This window comes from Pygocentrus nattereri, chromosome 29 (genome assembly GCF_015220715.1).
Source record: "Pygocentrus nattereri isolate fPygNat1 chromosome 29, fPygNat1.pri, whole genome shotgun sequence".
Lineage (NCBI taxonomy): Eukaryota > Metazoa > Chordata > Actinopteri > Characiformes > Serrasalmidae > Pygocentrus > Pygocentrus nattereri.
In genome coordinates this window covers 16,417,232-16,435,117 of record NC_051239.1, presented here as the reverse complement: position 1 = coordinate 16,435,117, position 17,886 = coordinate 16,417,232, and positions in this window count along the sequence as shown.

The following is a 17,886-nucleotide window of genomic DNA, read 5'->3' as shown; positions in this document are numbered from 1 at the left end:
AATAATAATAATAATAATAATAATAATAATAATAATAATAATAATATATTAAATTAATATAATGAGTTATTTATTTATTTTAAATGGACCTTCAGTTTTATAGGATTTAGTGTAATGGGCCATTAATTCTCTGAAAACTCATCACATTATTTTATAACTTCATAGAAAACTGTGAAATAATTTTATAACAATTAAAATGAAAATTTGAAAATGTAATATTAAAATAACAGTCTTTCTAAAATCAAGACATTGGTAAAAAAAAAAAAAGTAAACAGAAAACAGAAAACATGTCATACCTCTCACTGTAATCCTGACGGGATCACTGTCCTCTGACTGATAGTCTAGCCTCCGTGCTATACAACTAAACTCTGTTTCTCCTGGATGAGACTCTGTTATACTGAATGTGCTCTGATGATGATGATCTATATACTGAGAGTCTTTCTTCCAGTAAAAGCTCCAGTCAGTAGACGGATACGGCGTCTCACAGGTCAGAGTAACTGTGTCTCCAGTATAGACTGAGCTCTGAGGATCCACTCTCAGTCTGGGTTTACCTGCTGATATAAAATGATGACGTCAGCAGAGCCGCTTTACTCTTTATAATATAAGAGGTAGTTTATCATCCTAATCTCGTGATCTGAGACTAACGAGTTTAATGTTCCTCTGTTCTATGAATGAGTTTGTTCGGGCTGCACTGTAACTCCTGACTTTGTCTCTTTAAGACCCTTTTATCATCTTTGATCTATGGTGCATTGATAACTTCAGCTGCAGGGCTGTTTGTTCAGTGTGCTGCTGCTCTGATTTCTCTCAGAGGGAACGCTCATCTACAGGACTGTAATGGGGATTAAGAGCTCAGAGAGGTTCGTTTAGCAGGAATGTGACAGAGTGAGGAACCCACACTGCTGAATATGTGCAGAACTCCAGGTGCTGATTTCTCCTTTTCTCCTTTTTCAGCTCTTCTTTACTGCTGTGCTGCTCTTCACTGCCTGTGTCCGGATGGATAAGTGGTCAGTTCGGTCACTGATGAACAGAACTCCCATCTCTAAATGTACAGGGTGAGTCTGTTGATCATGGACAGCGTTCAGACTTCGGATTAGAGAGCAGTTTCAGGCCTGGTAGAACATCCGGGAGATCTGTCTGCAGCACAGCCTGGTTTTAATGATCTTCTGTTTATTATCATTTATTTTTATGGCTGATTTCAGGTTTTCTCTCTCAACACCGCGGCGCTTCACTGCGGCGTCTGGGACTCCGCCGCTCCGCACGCGCAGCCTGCGTGAAAGCGCCGGTCACTGAACAGCGGACTTTCCGCGCCGCTCGCGCCACACAGCCGCAGTATATGTAAATGAGGCCTGTGAGAATCTGCGCGTTGATCACGTGATATCGAGAAAGACTTTATTCATTTGACCTGTTTCACTGTTTTCATTTTATACGGGTTACACGCGGCTTAGTGAATGTTCTACGTCATCAAGGCGTCATTAGTTTCATTAGTGGACAGCAGCAGCTCCTAAGGTTGATAAACTGGTAGCCTGATTACATTTACATCATTTACAGGAAAAGCCCAATCAACTCTTTTGGAGTTGCTACCAGGGACACCTGAACACCCCCTAGAGCCCCTCTAGCACCAACCAACCCAGAAGCAGCGGCTCCACCAACACAGCTGTGTAGTGAATGAGTCCTGAGTGGAGCTGAACTTTATGGAAATGAATCTCCCCAAATCTTACTAGGACAAATTTAGGGGCTATAACCTCATATAACCTCATATAAACATATATAACCTCATATAACCTCATATAATCTTATATAACCATGAATGAAAATTACTAGTACAAATCATCTGCACTTTTTTCTCATTCACAGTATCCTGTTATAGCAGGGCACAACCTGGGGGAGGCGCTGCTGCTCTAATGCAGCACTGCCTCTTCTGTACTACCAAAGATTGGCTAATGTAGTGTTTATGTATTTAGAATCAGCCATGTCACTGCTGGTTGGATCATCTTGTGTAACAAGGTTTTCCACAAAGCAGACTAGACTACATCGACTGCATGACACAGACTGCACTACACAGACTGCACTACACAGACTGCACCACACAGACTACAGTACCATGTCCTCCTCGCTGGTTGTGATAATGTTTGTGTATTAAATGTGGGGAATAAGATGAAAGTGTGTGTTAAAGTGAATGAAATACTGCAGTAGAATCAGGTAATGATTCACCTTGAGTTTGTCCACAGTGGATGAGCACAATCAGCACTAAAGCAGGAGAGGAACAGAGAACATGGTGCATTAGTGTGAAGTATTAGCTGGCATCACAGGTAGAATGAAGAAGTCTGAAAAAGGCCGTGCACAGCTGGACAATCAGCTCAAATCACACAGTGTGAGTAAGAATCAGAATCAACATCATGAACAAAGCGCTCGCTCTTCACCATCACCATGACCGCTGCACCATCACAGATTAGAATGAAGAAAAAAACAATGTACATTTCAAAAGACATGCAATAAATAAATCAGTGAAAATCTACAGTTAAAACACAGGCCTGCTTTTAGCTCAAGAACAAATCCAACAGGTTTAAAGTGAAGACGGTTTTGGTCACTTTCTCTTGGTCCCACAGTCACATCATCTGCTGCGTTTGACAGCAATCTGACAGACATCTCAAGATTCCTAAAGATTCACACTAAACAAACAGTAAAGCTTGTTTTATATGATATTAATGACCTTTTTATTGTAAAAAGTCTGTTACTGAGTGTAGGTGACAGAAGTCTCACCTCGGGTGGTGCAGCTAAATAAAATGTGACATCAAGCAAAATGGAGCTGCTAAACATCGCTAAGTGTAAAATAAATGAACATCCTCTACAGAGAAGACGCTTAAATATGACATGTAACATAATCTTCTGCACATTTTAACACGTTTTTATTTATTTGTAGAGTTTAACAAATTGGAAAAGATAAACATGAAATATAAAATGTCGTAATTTCTGTTTTCTTTATTTCCAGCGTGTTAAAATCAGCAAATAAACAGCCGCTGTGCATTAAACTGTGCAGAAGTGTGTTCTGTGTAAAGGATGTGATCACTTTATGTTCTTTCACATGAAAAATCAAATGAACATCATTTTACTATTGAGCTAATCAGGCTAAAGTTCAGCCTCAGCACAGCTGATATTATATTAATAAAAGATTGGAGTTTTATAGAGTTTGTGTTTGCTGTGTTTGTTAAAAATCAATTTGCTAGACTTTTCAAGCTCTTACAGCCGGACCCTCAGCCTGATATAACTAAACCCACCTATCAGAGAAGTACAGACATCAAATAAAAGCAGCTGAATTACAGACAATCACTTTATCAATAACTTCATACAGCAGCACTGAATCTAATGAAGATATAAAGAGAAGCTTTACTCACAGAGCGGCACAGAGAGAGAACTGAGCTCCATACTGTCCCAGTAATGACTGACTGACTGTTCTGTGTTCAACACTCAGCATTTCCTGTGTTCTTACACACACAGTACGTCAGAGAGAGAGAGAGAGAGAGAGAGAGAGAGAGAGACAGAGAGAGAGAGACAGAGAGAGAGAGAGGGAGAGAGAGAGAGAGAGAGAGAGAGAGAGAGAGAGAGAGAGAGAGAGAGAGAGAGAGACAGAGAGAGAGAGAGAAAGAGAGAGCAAGAGAGAGAGAGAGAGACAGAGAGAGAGAGAGAGAGAGATAGAGAAAGCGAGAGAGAGAGAAAGAGAGAGAGAGAGAGAAAGAGAGACAGAGAGAGACAGAGAGAGAGATAGAGAAAGAGAGAGAGAGAGAAAGAGAAAGAGAGAGAGAGAGAAAGAGAGAGAGAGAGAGAGAGACAGTCGGTCCTCAGCTGCAGCAGGCTCTGCTCAGACTCTTCCACATTGTCCTCCAATCCGGCTGCTTCCCTGAGATCTGGTGCAGGGGGCTTATTTCCCCAATCTACAAGAGTGGAGACAAATTCAACCCCAACAACCCGAGGCATCTGTGTGAGCAGTAACCTGGGGAAGGTGTTCTGCTGTATCATTAACGCCCGGATACAGGCCTTCCTTACAGAACACAGTGTCTTGAGTAAAGGACAGATTGGCTTTTTACCAAACCATCGCACTACTGACCACATTTACACCCTACACACCCTGATCCACCAACATCTACACCAACAACATAACACTAAAGTCTTCACCTGCTTCATAGATTTTAAAAAAGCATTTGATTCAATTTGGCAAGAAGGATTATATTATAAAGTTCTCCAGAATGGTGTAGGGGGTAAAGTCTACGACATCATTAAATCTATGTATGTCAGTAATAAATGTGGAGTAAAAATGGGCAATAAAACGACGGAGGTCTTCCCTCAGGGGCGTGGTGTCTGGCAGGTCTGCAGCTTGTCTCCTACTCTCTTTAATATCTATATCAATGATCTAGCGGTGTTACTGGAGCATTCTGCAAATCCTGGGCCCTGATAGTAAACCCTGATAAATCTAAGATCATGATCTTCCAAAAGAAAGCCAGATCTCAGGAAAGCAGACATGTTTTCTATCTAGGAGACACCGCCCTAGACCACACCCTCTCCTATAACATGGGGCTCAGAATCAGCGCCTCAGGAGGCTTCGGTCTGGCAGTGGATGCACTGAAAGAGAAGGCCTGCAGAGCCCTCTACTCAATTAAACTCAAATTCAACAAGATTGACATCCCAATTCCAATCTGGCTGAAAATCTTCGACAGTATAATCCTGCCCATTGCGCTGTACGGTAGTGAAGTATGGGGTCCACTCAGTCGTCATGACTACACTAGATGGGACAAGCATCCCATTGAAGCCCTGCATGCAGAATTCTGCAGATTAATTTTACGTGTCCAGAGAAATACCCCAACTAATGCATGCAGAGATGAATTAGGCCGATTCCCATTAATCATTAATATCAAAAAAAGAGCTCTCAAATTCTGGATGCACCTAAAATCAAGTCCCACAACAAGCCTACAGTTTCAGGCCCTCCAATCCCAAGAGCTGAACCCTGAAAAGAGTCCCCTGTGTCAGCTGGTCCAGAGACTGACCAACACACTGACCCCTAATAACCCCAACTCTCTGACCAGCCCTGCTTCCCAAACACCAATCAGAGTGTTTCACAGAGTCCAGGGAAAAGTTCAGTCCAGACACCAAAGCAGAGAGACCCAGCATTACAAGACTACTTAGATTGTAAGGACGGACATGTCGAGAGCCTGAAAGATGAAGATCAGTATGATTGTAAATACGTGAATAAAAGATTATCTTGTAATAAATAGGAATTTATAGCTTGTAAAAGATGCAGTGAGTGTGACCTAAAAACATCATTAGGCTTCAGTTCTTATTTGGTTGATGTTGTCATCACTGCAGTTTTACCAGAATAAAAGTCACAAGACACACACACACACACACACACGCGCCCATTTTCTAAGCCGCTTATCCTTCTGAGTCATGGGGGAGCTGGAGCCAGTCACAACAGTCACTGGGTGGAAGGCAGGATACACCCTGGACAGCTCGCTAGTCCATCGCCGGGCAGACAGACAGAGATATGTCCACAAACACAATCACACCTGGAGGCAATTTAGCAAGTCCTCCTGGCCAGACTGCCTGTCTTTGGACTGTGGGAGGTAACTGGAGCACCCAGAGGAAGCCCATGCAGACACGGGGAGAACATGCAATCTCCACACAGAAAGGACTCTGGTCGCCCAGCCTTCTTGCTCTTCTTGCTGTGAGGCGGCAGTGCTACCCACTTCTGACTTTAGAGCATGCTGGGGGTCCTGGAAGACCAGATTCCTGCACAGTTGGATGATTTTCCTGCTCAAACACACCTCATTCAACTAATTAGTCAGTCACCAGTTTATCTGAAGCAGAAAACATCAAACTGTGCTGGACCTTCAGCTCAGCTCTACTGCTTTAGACCAACTGAAGGTTTTATTAAACATGACCCTAAAAAAGAGCAGGGATAGTTTCAGTTGCTCATTCGCTGATGATGTCACTGCCACTAGAACAGACGTCAGACCACAAACACATCTCACTCCTCTCTGCTCTCAGTGCTCAGATGGATTCTGGGTGTGAGTTTGGTTGATGGCGTGCACAGCAGTTCTACTAACAGGTTATAGATGTGTGAGCAGCGAGACGCTCCCATAGTTTTCTGTGTCTGTGGTTGTGAGTGAGATATTATAATAGAGTCTTCACTTCTAAACGCCGGGAGCTGCTGCATGAAACATTTTGTTACAAGATAAAAGTTTAGAAACACCTCATTGCTGTTCAATTCTGTTTAACTGATTAATGTCTGTTCACTGGATGATCTACTTTATAGGTGACTGTAGGCTGGTGCCAGTTCACTGCTGGCCAAAGTATGAGTGGGGTTCTTTCTCCGGTCACTGTAAAAGCCTTTACTCACAAACACATCAACACAGTCAGGTGATTTTTGTGGAACTGAATAAATTAATTAGACCAGATGATGAAGTGATAATTTCTTGCATGGTTGCTTTTTAATAATTATATCAAATTAAGAATAATGTGCCTTGGCTGGCGTTTACAAGTTAAAAGCACAAAACTGCAACAACAATTGTTTTTGTGTTATTGTGGTCATAAAATACGAGTTAAAGTGTTTAGTCATCACAACAGTCACATTTAGCTAAAATGTTCTTTTTTTAAAGAAATGTGGGGGGAGGAGTTCTGGTATAGCAGGTATACCTTTTGCTGTTTCTATATGTGAAGGAAAACTGTCTTTTCATAAGGTGATAAAAACATACATACCAATATGCAGCATACATAGAAAAATATTAAAAATCTGACTAAAATCAAGTTATAGCTCTTTTTGGGTAGAAGATTTAAGAGCTGAGAAGCTAATTTACCGTCTTCAGCTGAATTTCCTTAATGACTTGAGTGACGTTGTAGGATCATATCTAAGGGTTGTTTTGTTGCAGTGGTCCAGTCCAGAGGAGACAGAGGCATGTTTGAGTAGTGCGCTGTCAACCTCAGAGACACTGCAGAGGTGATAATATACTGTTTTACAGTCAGTGATGTTTTACTTTATCATCAAGTTTTTCTGTTTGTAGCTATACGCTCACTCTGAAATTGATGCCTATTGATTCCAATACATTTGTGATAGGAGCAATTTAAGACTGGGAACATTGTGAAATGTTCAAAAAACATCTTAAAGAGGCGATTCAATCATGCATAGATATAAAAGGAAGGCGCCCAATAAAGGCTGAACACCACAATGGAATTCTAATGACTTTCAACCCCTCAGACAGAACTGTATTAAAGGCCTGCCTGCTTCTGTGATGGAGATCAGCTCATGGTCCAATATCTTGACAAACACCGTCTGTCGCTGTATTCACAAATGCAAGTTAAGACTTTTCTATGTGCAGCAGAAATGACTACGTCCAGAAACATTGCTGACCTCTCTGGACTCAAGTTCTACTGAAATGAACTCATGCACAGTGGAAACATGAGCTGTGGTCTGACCAGTCAAACTGTCACATTGTTTATGGAAATAATGAACGTTGTGTTCTCTGAGTGAAAGAAGATTGTTATCAGTGTGATGTTCAAAACAGAGGGTCTGTCATGGCTGGTGTGGGGGTGGGGGTGGTGGGGGGGTATTAGTGGGTAGTAGTGCCGCTGCTCTGACTAGATGCCTCAGTTGATGAACATTCCATTAGGTTATGATACAAAGTACAAATGTATAACTGATGAAATCTTGCGTAACAAACGTGATTTCCTGCTGAAAAAGGAACATTTTATTCGCTCTCTGTTCAGTTTTTGCTAAATTTAACACACATGAACTCAATAACCAATCAATGTCTCTGTGGTTGGCATAGCAACAACCAGCATGACCTACTGTTTGTGTCCACCTTTGTCAATGTGACACAAATAAAGTAACAGAAGCTGTAGTAAAGCAGATGAGCTGTCAAAAGAGTTTCAACATGTGCCTTTAACAGTCTTAAATCAGTCTTTATCAGGTGATTATTCAGGCAAAGCCTGTTGTTTAGGAGGTTTTAGTATAAAGCACTGTTTTCCTAAAACTACTTCAGTTTTATCTTTTTATTTTCCCCATCAAGTGAAGAATAATGTTACAGGTGTTTCCAAGTGTTGTTATCAAATGTGTAAGTATGTGTGTATATAAACTCTCTCATGTCTTAATTTTTAATGTAAAAATACAGTTTATAACTGTGTAAAACATTAGCATCAAAACTATGGAGGCATCTCTGGTTACAAAGATCAGTATATAAATCCATAAGCTATGAATAGACCTGCTCTGAACTTTATCACTCAATCTCACGTCCAGATACTCAGTTCTGCCTGTGAACCGAAAGATGTTAGATACGTGTTTGTGGACTCACTTCTATTCTAGTATAACAGCAGCATGTCATCATCTAATGAAACCTGAAACCAAATATTTATAGCAGACTGTTTTGATGAGAGGCCGCTGTTCAGTTTGGCTATAATCATACAGGGTATCTACTGTGCAGGTATAGAGCGGTGCTCCAATATCCTGGACAATTTTATTTTAAACTTCATTTTAATAGAAATAGAGAAATAGTGAAAGGAAATCAACCCTTAAATGGCCCCAGCAATCCAAGTCCCCACCTGAGAGAGAGAGAGACAACGGTCAGTGTAAGATCATATCAACTCTGGAGACACACACAGACAGCAGCACTCAGCCAGTCACACTATGCTTTAAATAGTACATACTGTCCACCCGTCTTGTGCTGAAGTGCTACAAAGGCCAGAAACCACAACTGCACACCTGTGATCTGCGATCCCCCAGACGGTGCTGCATTAAAACAACCACGTCTCTGTCATGGAAATCAGAACATGAAGTGGAGAACACTTTGACTAAATATCGCCAATAAGCACTTTTAGTCACTGCATCTGCGAACGCACGGTAAGACAGAACATTGCAGAGATGAAGCCATAGTATGTTATATACTGCATTATGTCAACACTGTCCAGAAATGCTGCCGACATCTCTGGGCTCAAGACCATCTTAAATGGACTGATGCTGCAGCAACGTTTAGGTTGGCATGTGTCAAACTTACACCCACATGAAGATCCGGTCCCAGAGTTTCCCAGCAGAACATTGCCTAGAATATCCCAAAAACAAATATGTCATTTACCTAAATGTAATAATTCAGTGAAAACAGAAAACTATTTCAAGAATCTGGACGCCGTTTTTGACAGTGACCTCAGTTTGTATACATGCTCCTCCTGCAGTCTGCAGTTTTTTTACCATAGGCCTCATTCTTTAGAGTAGATCATAGTTCTCGCTTATTGTGGATCTTTGGAAAATGGGGATGTTGCTGAACAGAGATGTCAGTTATGAACTGTCCAATAAAGTGAAAGTAGAACAAAAATCATATATATGTGTATATACACAACTACTTATAGTCGTCTCTTCCCTCAGTAGATGGCAGAGCCCAGAGAGAAGACCTGTGAAGGTGTGAGAGCAGAGCTGAGGAGAGCTGACTGAACTAAAGAGAGGAAAGAAAGAAAGGACTGAACAGTCCCAGCGAGCGTCTTGTCTTAATTTGTCTGTGGGCTGAAAAGCCGAGTGTTTTTGGTGTTGTGTATAAATAAACCAACTCTCCATCTCCACAACTGCCCCCGGCGTCCTCCCTCCACCCAACCTTAAAGTTCTTACAATATATTAATGTGTGAAGTGTTCAACAGCTTTTAAAAGCAGTAAGACGCTTGTCAGCGTATGTTATACTGACGTTACTCTGCTTTGCATATTGGGAAAACTTTGCCACTTCTTTAGAACATCAGAAAACATTCATAAAAGCCACAACATGGTTAAGAAGGTTTGTTGGACCTCATTACAGCTTTAAAACAATCATATATCATTAAATCTTCTTTTAATGACATTTTATGGGTTGAAATTAAATACGTCAGTGTAAACAGTGGGAATCAGAGCTAGAACTGAACAGTGCATCATCTCGTGATTTGGACCAAACTACTATATAATCTGACCCTCAGATTTATGATGCTTTAAGTAGATGTTTCTGTAATATTAATCATTTACTCCTATCTGTGCTGTAAACCTTCAGCACTATAAAGTATCACTGAGTGAAAATCTCTTACTCACCAGTAACGTTTACCCAGAGTGCATCACTGTAGTGTGTGTAGTAGACTGGGTTTCCTCTGCCAGCTCTGCACCAGTACTGACCTCCATCAGAGAGACTAACTGAGCTGATGGTGTAGACGTTGGTGATGGTCTCCTTCTCAGAGCTCTGTGTGTGTTTGGACCAGTAAAATGTCCATCCAGCAGACTGATGGAGTTTACAGTACAGAGTCACTGTGTTTCCTGTCAGTGCAGCTCCTTCAGGGTTTGAGGTGATTGTAGGTTTGACTTTTACTGCAGATGAAGAACAAAGTTCAGCTGATAGAATTTAGACTTTCAGCTTCATGTTATTTAGAGATGGAACTTTCACGTTGGTTTAATGTTTAACGTAAAACAGATAGTTGAGTTACTCATGATGAGACACACGAGAATAAACGTCTCCATCAAGACTGAAATGTTTCTAATGTAACAAATTTATCATCATAATTCTGAGAAAATTCATTAAACAGGTTTGAGATAAAAAGAAAAGTTAGCAGTAAATGAATCAGAATTATTAGGCCTAGAAATGGTAGAAAAGTGTAACTGAGGAAGAGATAATGCCCGACAAACACAAATGTGTCCTAATGATCTGGATGTTGGTGTCGTTTTTATATCATTCATGAAGCTGGAAAGGTTTTGGCTTAAACACTGTGGGAGATTCACTCACAGCTCAGTGTTAAAACCATTAACAGACAGAATTATGCTGAACCTGATCTACATTACTGTATTTGCAAAAAATCACTTTAATATGACGTTTGAGGAGAAAGACGGTTATAAAGCAATATGAAGGTCAGTTAACTAACTGGACAGATTGATAACTCGGCTGCTGACAGTTATTAATTAAACAGGACTGTTCAGTGCTCACATTCATCATTAAAATATTGTGTGTAAAGATAAATATTAAAGCACACTAACAGGCCATTCTTTGTACTGCTTCTTTAAAGACCCCTGAAAGACCTCCTGTAAAAATACCTGCTGAACTACTTGTAACGCCCCAGTAGGGGCGCTTACTTTAACAACTACTCTCTAAATACAAGGGAAATCTGGACCAGACAGGCTCACTCTGGGAGCAGTGGAAATAAGAGACACAAGACCGGGTGAATGAAAACTGGAGTGTATTAACACGTTTAAAGCAGGTTCCACAAAATAAAGTTAAATAAAATTAAAAATGGTAAACAAAGATAAACAATGGGTGAGATATTTCCCAAAGAAAACAAACAAGACCACTAAATCAGTTCAGTACAACAAAAACATCAGAAAACAGGTTTGTATTCTTTGGTTTGCTTCTATTCAGTATCTTATTAAAGTGATCCTTATTATACTAAATAAATTTATTAATCTGATGCTGGTAATTGTTATTTTAGGCTTGGCTTCCTATATTTATTACTCGGTCCTCAGGTAGGTGTTTATAATTAGTGTATAAATTATTGTGATAACTTGTCTTTTTATTTTCAGGTTCTTTAGGATTCTGGACTGGCCTTTAGGGTAAGTATGGTTACTGAGGGTCCAGGTGAGTATTAGGGTAAGTATCCTAACAAGGGAAAAAATGTTGAAGTCTAGGGAATTGAAGTGAGTATTGTAATAAAAGTAAAATATTGAGGTAGTGTTAAATAATTACTTACTATTCCTCTTTCAAAGTATTCAATAATTATCAGCAACAATCCGAATAACACAAATGAGCCGTTTCACAACAAATGTTTCAAAACAAACAAATATATAAATAGACTGATATTAAACCCACTAATAATAATCAGTTATACAAACCAATTAATCAAAATCCAATTAACTGTAATTAACACTTGGGAATGGGAATCAAGTCTCCCTGAATTCAAATAGCTGTTACTCCATCAACGATCAACAGTTCCTGTGAGTCTGTGAGCTCCTGTCCGTTAAGTGAGAGTCCTCATGGGTGAAAAATAGGGATACTCAAGGTTTGAAGCTCAGAAAGAAGTCCTTTGGGCCGGGGCTCGCCATCCTGTCTCCTGCACGACTGGGTATCTTGTAACCAGGCCGCAGGTCTCGATTCCCACAAAACTGGCCAAATCCAATCAAGGTGTTTGATTCTCGCCAATCTGGCAACCCATGACGATAATTCGGCTCCCGTGTGCGATAATCACGAAAGTCACCAGCGGTCCTCCTCAGGGCCAGTTTAGCGGCTAAATTAGCGAAGTTAAGCTCTCTAGCTTTAGTAAAGCTGCAGACGGCGCTTAGCCTGCAGTTTAACTCACAAACTTATTAAAACCCAAAGTGTTTAGCGCGGAGCAGCAGAGACGTCCCGTCCGCTCAGCCACCGACTGGAGAATGAGACCCTCTCGCGTAGCGAAGCTTATGGCCACACCCACTTGATTGCTAATTGGTTAATATTTTGCGCAGTGGGCGGTCCCAGGGGGTCTACAAGCTAGTCTGCTCGCAGTTCAAATACTGTTACCGATCAATAAAATGGACTTTCATTTTATAATGATTCTCTATTATTAAGTTCCCTTATAGAGAAAAGTGATTATTTCTTACTAATCTAATGTTACCTATTTATTTATTATTATTTTAATAAATTATTTATATGTATTATGTAATAATACATTATAATGAATGAACTTCTTTGAAACCTGGGTTACATACTGAAATTTCTAGTCTGTTACAAAGCAGCCTGAGCTGAAAGTTTGATGGAAGTAGTTGGTTAATTAGTGCAGACCATGAAAAGTTCTCTCATAATTCAGAATTTCTAAATGATCTGCAATCGAGGAGTGAAAAACTAGAAAACCCAGGAATGTGTGGACGTTTCTGTTTTTTCCAGTGCAGAAAAATGACCAACTTGTAGAACTGCTTTATTTCTGTTATTTGGTTTTGACTGGAAACTAAATAATGAAGGGTGGTCTCTGACTTTGGCCCAGCACTGTACATGAACTCATTAAGGCTTCTGAGAAACTTTATATAATAAAGAGAAAATTGCTGACATGTTTAGTTCAGGATGATGTTTTTATAGTTGCAAAGGACGTCTACACTTTAAACTCTTAATGATAGAAATACAGTGAGAAAGACGCCAAACTCACCTGATACAGTCAGTGTAACAGCTGCACTGGTGTGTGTGTAGATTCAGCCTGTTGACTGTGTTCCCTTACAGGTATAATCACCTGCATGAGTCTGATCAACATTAGAGATTTCATATTTCTTCCTTTGAGCATCTCTGAGAAGATTATTATTCCTATACCATTCATAATTCCAGTCATCTCCACTTTCTATTTCACATGTCAGAGTGACTCTCTCTCTAATGAACACATGACCAGCTGGCTGGACGTTCACTGTAGCTTTTGGTCTCTCTGTTCAAAGATGATAAATCCTTTTAAAATATCTACTTACTGAACATTCATTAAATTCTAAATCTTCATGGATGTAGTGGAATGAGTGATTTATTCTTCCACTTATTCTAAATTGAAGTAATTTGTAGAAGAAAACAGAAAGCATGACATACCTCTCACTGTAATCTTGACTTTATCACTGTAAAATACAGTCTGTAAATCTTTAATCACTACACAGTCGTACTCTGCTTCTCCTGGATCAGACTCAGTAACACTGATTGTTTTCAGACGTTCTAAATGTTTTAAATACTGACTGTTTTTCCTCCAGTAAATCTCCCATCCATCACCCTGTGGCGGCTCACAGCTCAGAGTAACTGCGTCTTCAGTGCAGACTGAGCTCTGAGGATCCACTGTCAGTTTAAGTTGTTCTGTTGGTGTGAAATGATGAGCAGAGCTGCTTTTCTCAGTATAAGAAGTAGTTTAATCATCTTAAACACAATGAGCCTAATGAGTTTAATGTGTCTGTGTTCTATGAATGTTTCAGTGCAGCCAGATTGGACTTTAATCTACAATAATAAGTCATTATTTAAAAGTCTAAATTAATTAATGAATGTGCTGATCTCTCATTTACAGTGAATGTGTTATCATGTATGATTTTACTGAATTGGGCTGTCTGTCATAGTCATTTATTAAAGGAATGAAATTATATGCAAATTTACATGAACACAAATAAAACACTGCAGTAGATTTTCATGTAATGGTTCACCTTGAGTTTGTCCACAGTGGATCAGCACTAAAGTAGGAGAGACACAGAGAACATGATGCATTAGTGTGAAATATTCACTACACTGTAAAACTGATGAGTGAAGTGAAAGAGTTTGATGATTCGATCTGTCTCTGTTCAACCCAGCTTGTGTTCTGCCTTAATGTTTTTTGTGCTCAGCCTGAATCTTACAAACCCAAGTCCTTCTGTAAAATACTAAGGAGCAGACCTTTAAATCTGCTTTGACCTGTATTTTATTGAAATGAAACAGTTCAAAGAAAAGATATAATGTTCTACTTCATCAGCTTCATTGTTTTTAACTTATGAAATTGATTCCTGCAATAAAATACAACAGAAAAACATGGACAGACTGATTTTTAATGAGCACCGTCTATCGCTGCATCCACAAATGCAAGTTTAGACTGTACTGTGCACCGTGGAAGTCATTTCTCAGCAACATCTGAAAGGCTGCTGAATTCTCTGGGCTCAAACTCATCTGAAATGAACTAGTGCACAGTGGAAATGTGTTTTGTGGTCTGACAAGTCAAACTTCTAGATTATTTATAGAAATAATGAGCGTTGTTTTCTCTGGGTCAAAGAAAAAAAGGACTATTGTTACCAGCGTAAAGTTCAAACATCAGCGTCTGTTGTGGTGGGTGTGGGGGAGGTGGTATTAGTGGGTAACTGGCACATCTGTGAATAAATGAAGTATGAATGAGAGCAGAAAGGTGTGAAGTAAATAACACCTGAAGCTACGAGTCTTCAGACCACAGGGGAAAGAACTGAGCGTGAGAACTGACTGCAGTGCAGAGTCCAGGGAAAAGTTCAGTCCAGACACCAAAGCAGAGAGACCCAGCATTACAAGACTACTTAGATTGTAAGGACGGACATGTCGAGAGCCTGAAAGATGAAGATCAGTATGATTGTAAATACGTGAATAAAAGATTATCTTGTAATAAATAGGAATTTATAGCTTGTAAAAGATGCAGTGAGTGCAACCTAAAAACATCATTAGGCTTCAGTTCTTATGTGGTTGATGTTGTCATTACTGCAGTTTTACCAGAATAAAAGTCACAAGACCACAAACACGTCTCTAACTCCTCTCTGTTCTCAGGCCTCTGAGACTGAGTTTGGTGGATAAAGTGAACAAACATTCTACTCATATACTATAAATATATATGATCAGTGAGATGTTCCCACAGTTTTGTATATGTGTGAGTGAGGTTTTCTGTCTGCTGCTAAATAATAACTGTTTAAAACAGCATTTTGACAAGACTACAACTCACCCTTTCACAGTCTAATGAGTTTTTTCACATTTTTAGAAATATCAAGCCTCATATAATCAATTATGGCTTTTAGTGATGTGGTCAGTGGTTTGTGTTAATGCAGTAATAGTGAGGTGATGAATAGCTGAGAATTCTCATGGTGGTGTGACCACCTTCATTAAAAACAAAGGTCTCGAGTTTGTGATGCTGCATTTTGTTTGGTGTTTGATACTAAATCTGGTGTAATTTGTCCACATCAGTTAAGAGGGAACTCAGCTGTGATTCTGATTTCATGGAATTTTAACCGGCTTATAGGGTCCATGACTACCAGTAGCCCTAGGGTCCACGAGCAGGTTCCTCTGTGTACATGTCAAGCTGTGAGTGATCTATTATGGGTTTTGTGGTCTGGTTCTGGGTTTAGTTTAATGCAGTGATGGTAAAATGCTGTGTGATGAGCTGGGCTTAGACAGAACTTTCATAATAGAGAACAAAATGTAATTTTCTGTTTTAAGATTTTAATCCTTTGTTTCTGAGCAAACCTCAACATTAAAATAAGAGAATTACTATCATACTTAGTGTTTAAACACAACAACTGTAACACTTTTCAGTTCCCAGAAATCATTAGGCCTTTTCTGAGGGCCTAGAAGGCTTGAAGTTTCCCCTGGGAGAATTAATGCTTGATCAAAGCTAATATCTGTCTCTAAATAAAGAACAGAACATAAGGGGTGCTGTGCTTAGGAAATGTTTATTTGTGTTAATTCCAGACATTAGCAAAATGAATAAAAATATAGCTTTTATTACACTGATTGATTTCTTAAGCTAATTAAAGAAAACTAAATAATGTTTAATTTCATAAAACATAACATGAATATAAATGAAACTTTAACTGCTTTATAAAAGATCAACAGGTTAGAAAACACTAAGAATGAGAAGATCAGAACAAATGACCACACTGTATTTCATCATTATATATATGAATATGATTTAGTTTGGTTAGACATAAGGACAAAATAAAATATCTAAAATGAAAAAAATTCAAGTACATTAAGCATCAAAACTCTTTGTGTGACTGTCTTACATTATTATGTCTGACATTGTGCTAGCATGTCTTAATATTACGTTTAATATTGCTATGATAAATACTGTCTGTAGGTGTACAGTGTATTATTACTCATAACAGAGAGTATTAAACTCCATTTAAGAAGACTGCAGTGTAGCACGTCCTGCAAAATAACAATCTAATAAAATAAAATAACTGAGCTATAAGCAGTGCAAAAACAGATGAGAGGAAACTGTACAGCAAATAAAAGTTCCTCAGCAGAGACAGATGGTATATTGATAGATATATATGGTACAGATATTGAGGGTACAGTTTCAGATTACACTCTACTAGCTAACTAACTCATTTTACTAGCTAATACACCCAGATATTATCATCAAAGCCGAGTTCAGAATATCTGATTATTCCTCAACTCAGAGTCAGAGTTAGAAAAGTACATTAATACACCAACGAGAAAAAGTGACTCTTCTCACTTCATCAGTATAAAACACTAACAGAGCGTTTGTTACTGAAAGATATACAGATATTAAAGATGATTCTGACAGTCTAAATGTGTTCAGATCCTCGTCTGTCTGCACTCCTTAAAACCCAACCAGGAGTTTCTGGAAATGCTTACTTTCTGTCCTGCGACAGCAGCAGCAGCAGTTTTCTTCACAGACCTACAAGAGAAAAGCACATAATGACTTTTATATTTTAGTGTGTTTGACAGGTGGTAGGTGATAATTTATTAATTAAAGTAATTTTGTATTAAACAGTAACATAAACTAATGAAACTAATCATGACTGTTGTCTAAACAGGCTGATGAAGGAAACATGGTCTGATAGTGTTCCTGGTTTTAATCAGAGACTTTAAAAAAGTGCGTATCTCCTGAGACACGTCGCCAGATTAGAGGTAGAAAGTCGGTCAAGTGTCGTGTTCACAATGTAGTTTCAAACAGGAGGACATGATATTAAAACACAAAGAGGAACCAGAGAGAGCTCAGACCCTCTGAAATAGACTTACACTCACAGTAACTACACTGTTAGAAATAAAGGTTCTGTGCAGGAACATTTTCATTAATCAAGGTACGAACAAGGTAAACGTTCCCTTAAAGGTACAGCAGTGGTTTTAAGGTCCAGCTGTGAACCTTAAATTAGTTTCTCTCAGTGGAAAAGTTTGATGTACAATGAGATGTACTAGGTGCTGAGATGTTTTGAAGAACATTAAAGTACATGAGATCATTCATACCTTCACTGTGGTAGTTGAAATGTTTCATCTCAATTTGGGAATAAGCCACATCATTTGGTCTCCTCACTGCTTCATCTGATACAGAAATAATTTAGATTATATCAAAGACAGTTAAAGAGAAAATATATCTGTTACTGTAGAGATGCAGTTCTTACCGTTTCCTCTGTAGCTGTTTGTAGTC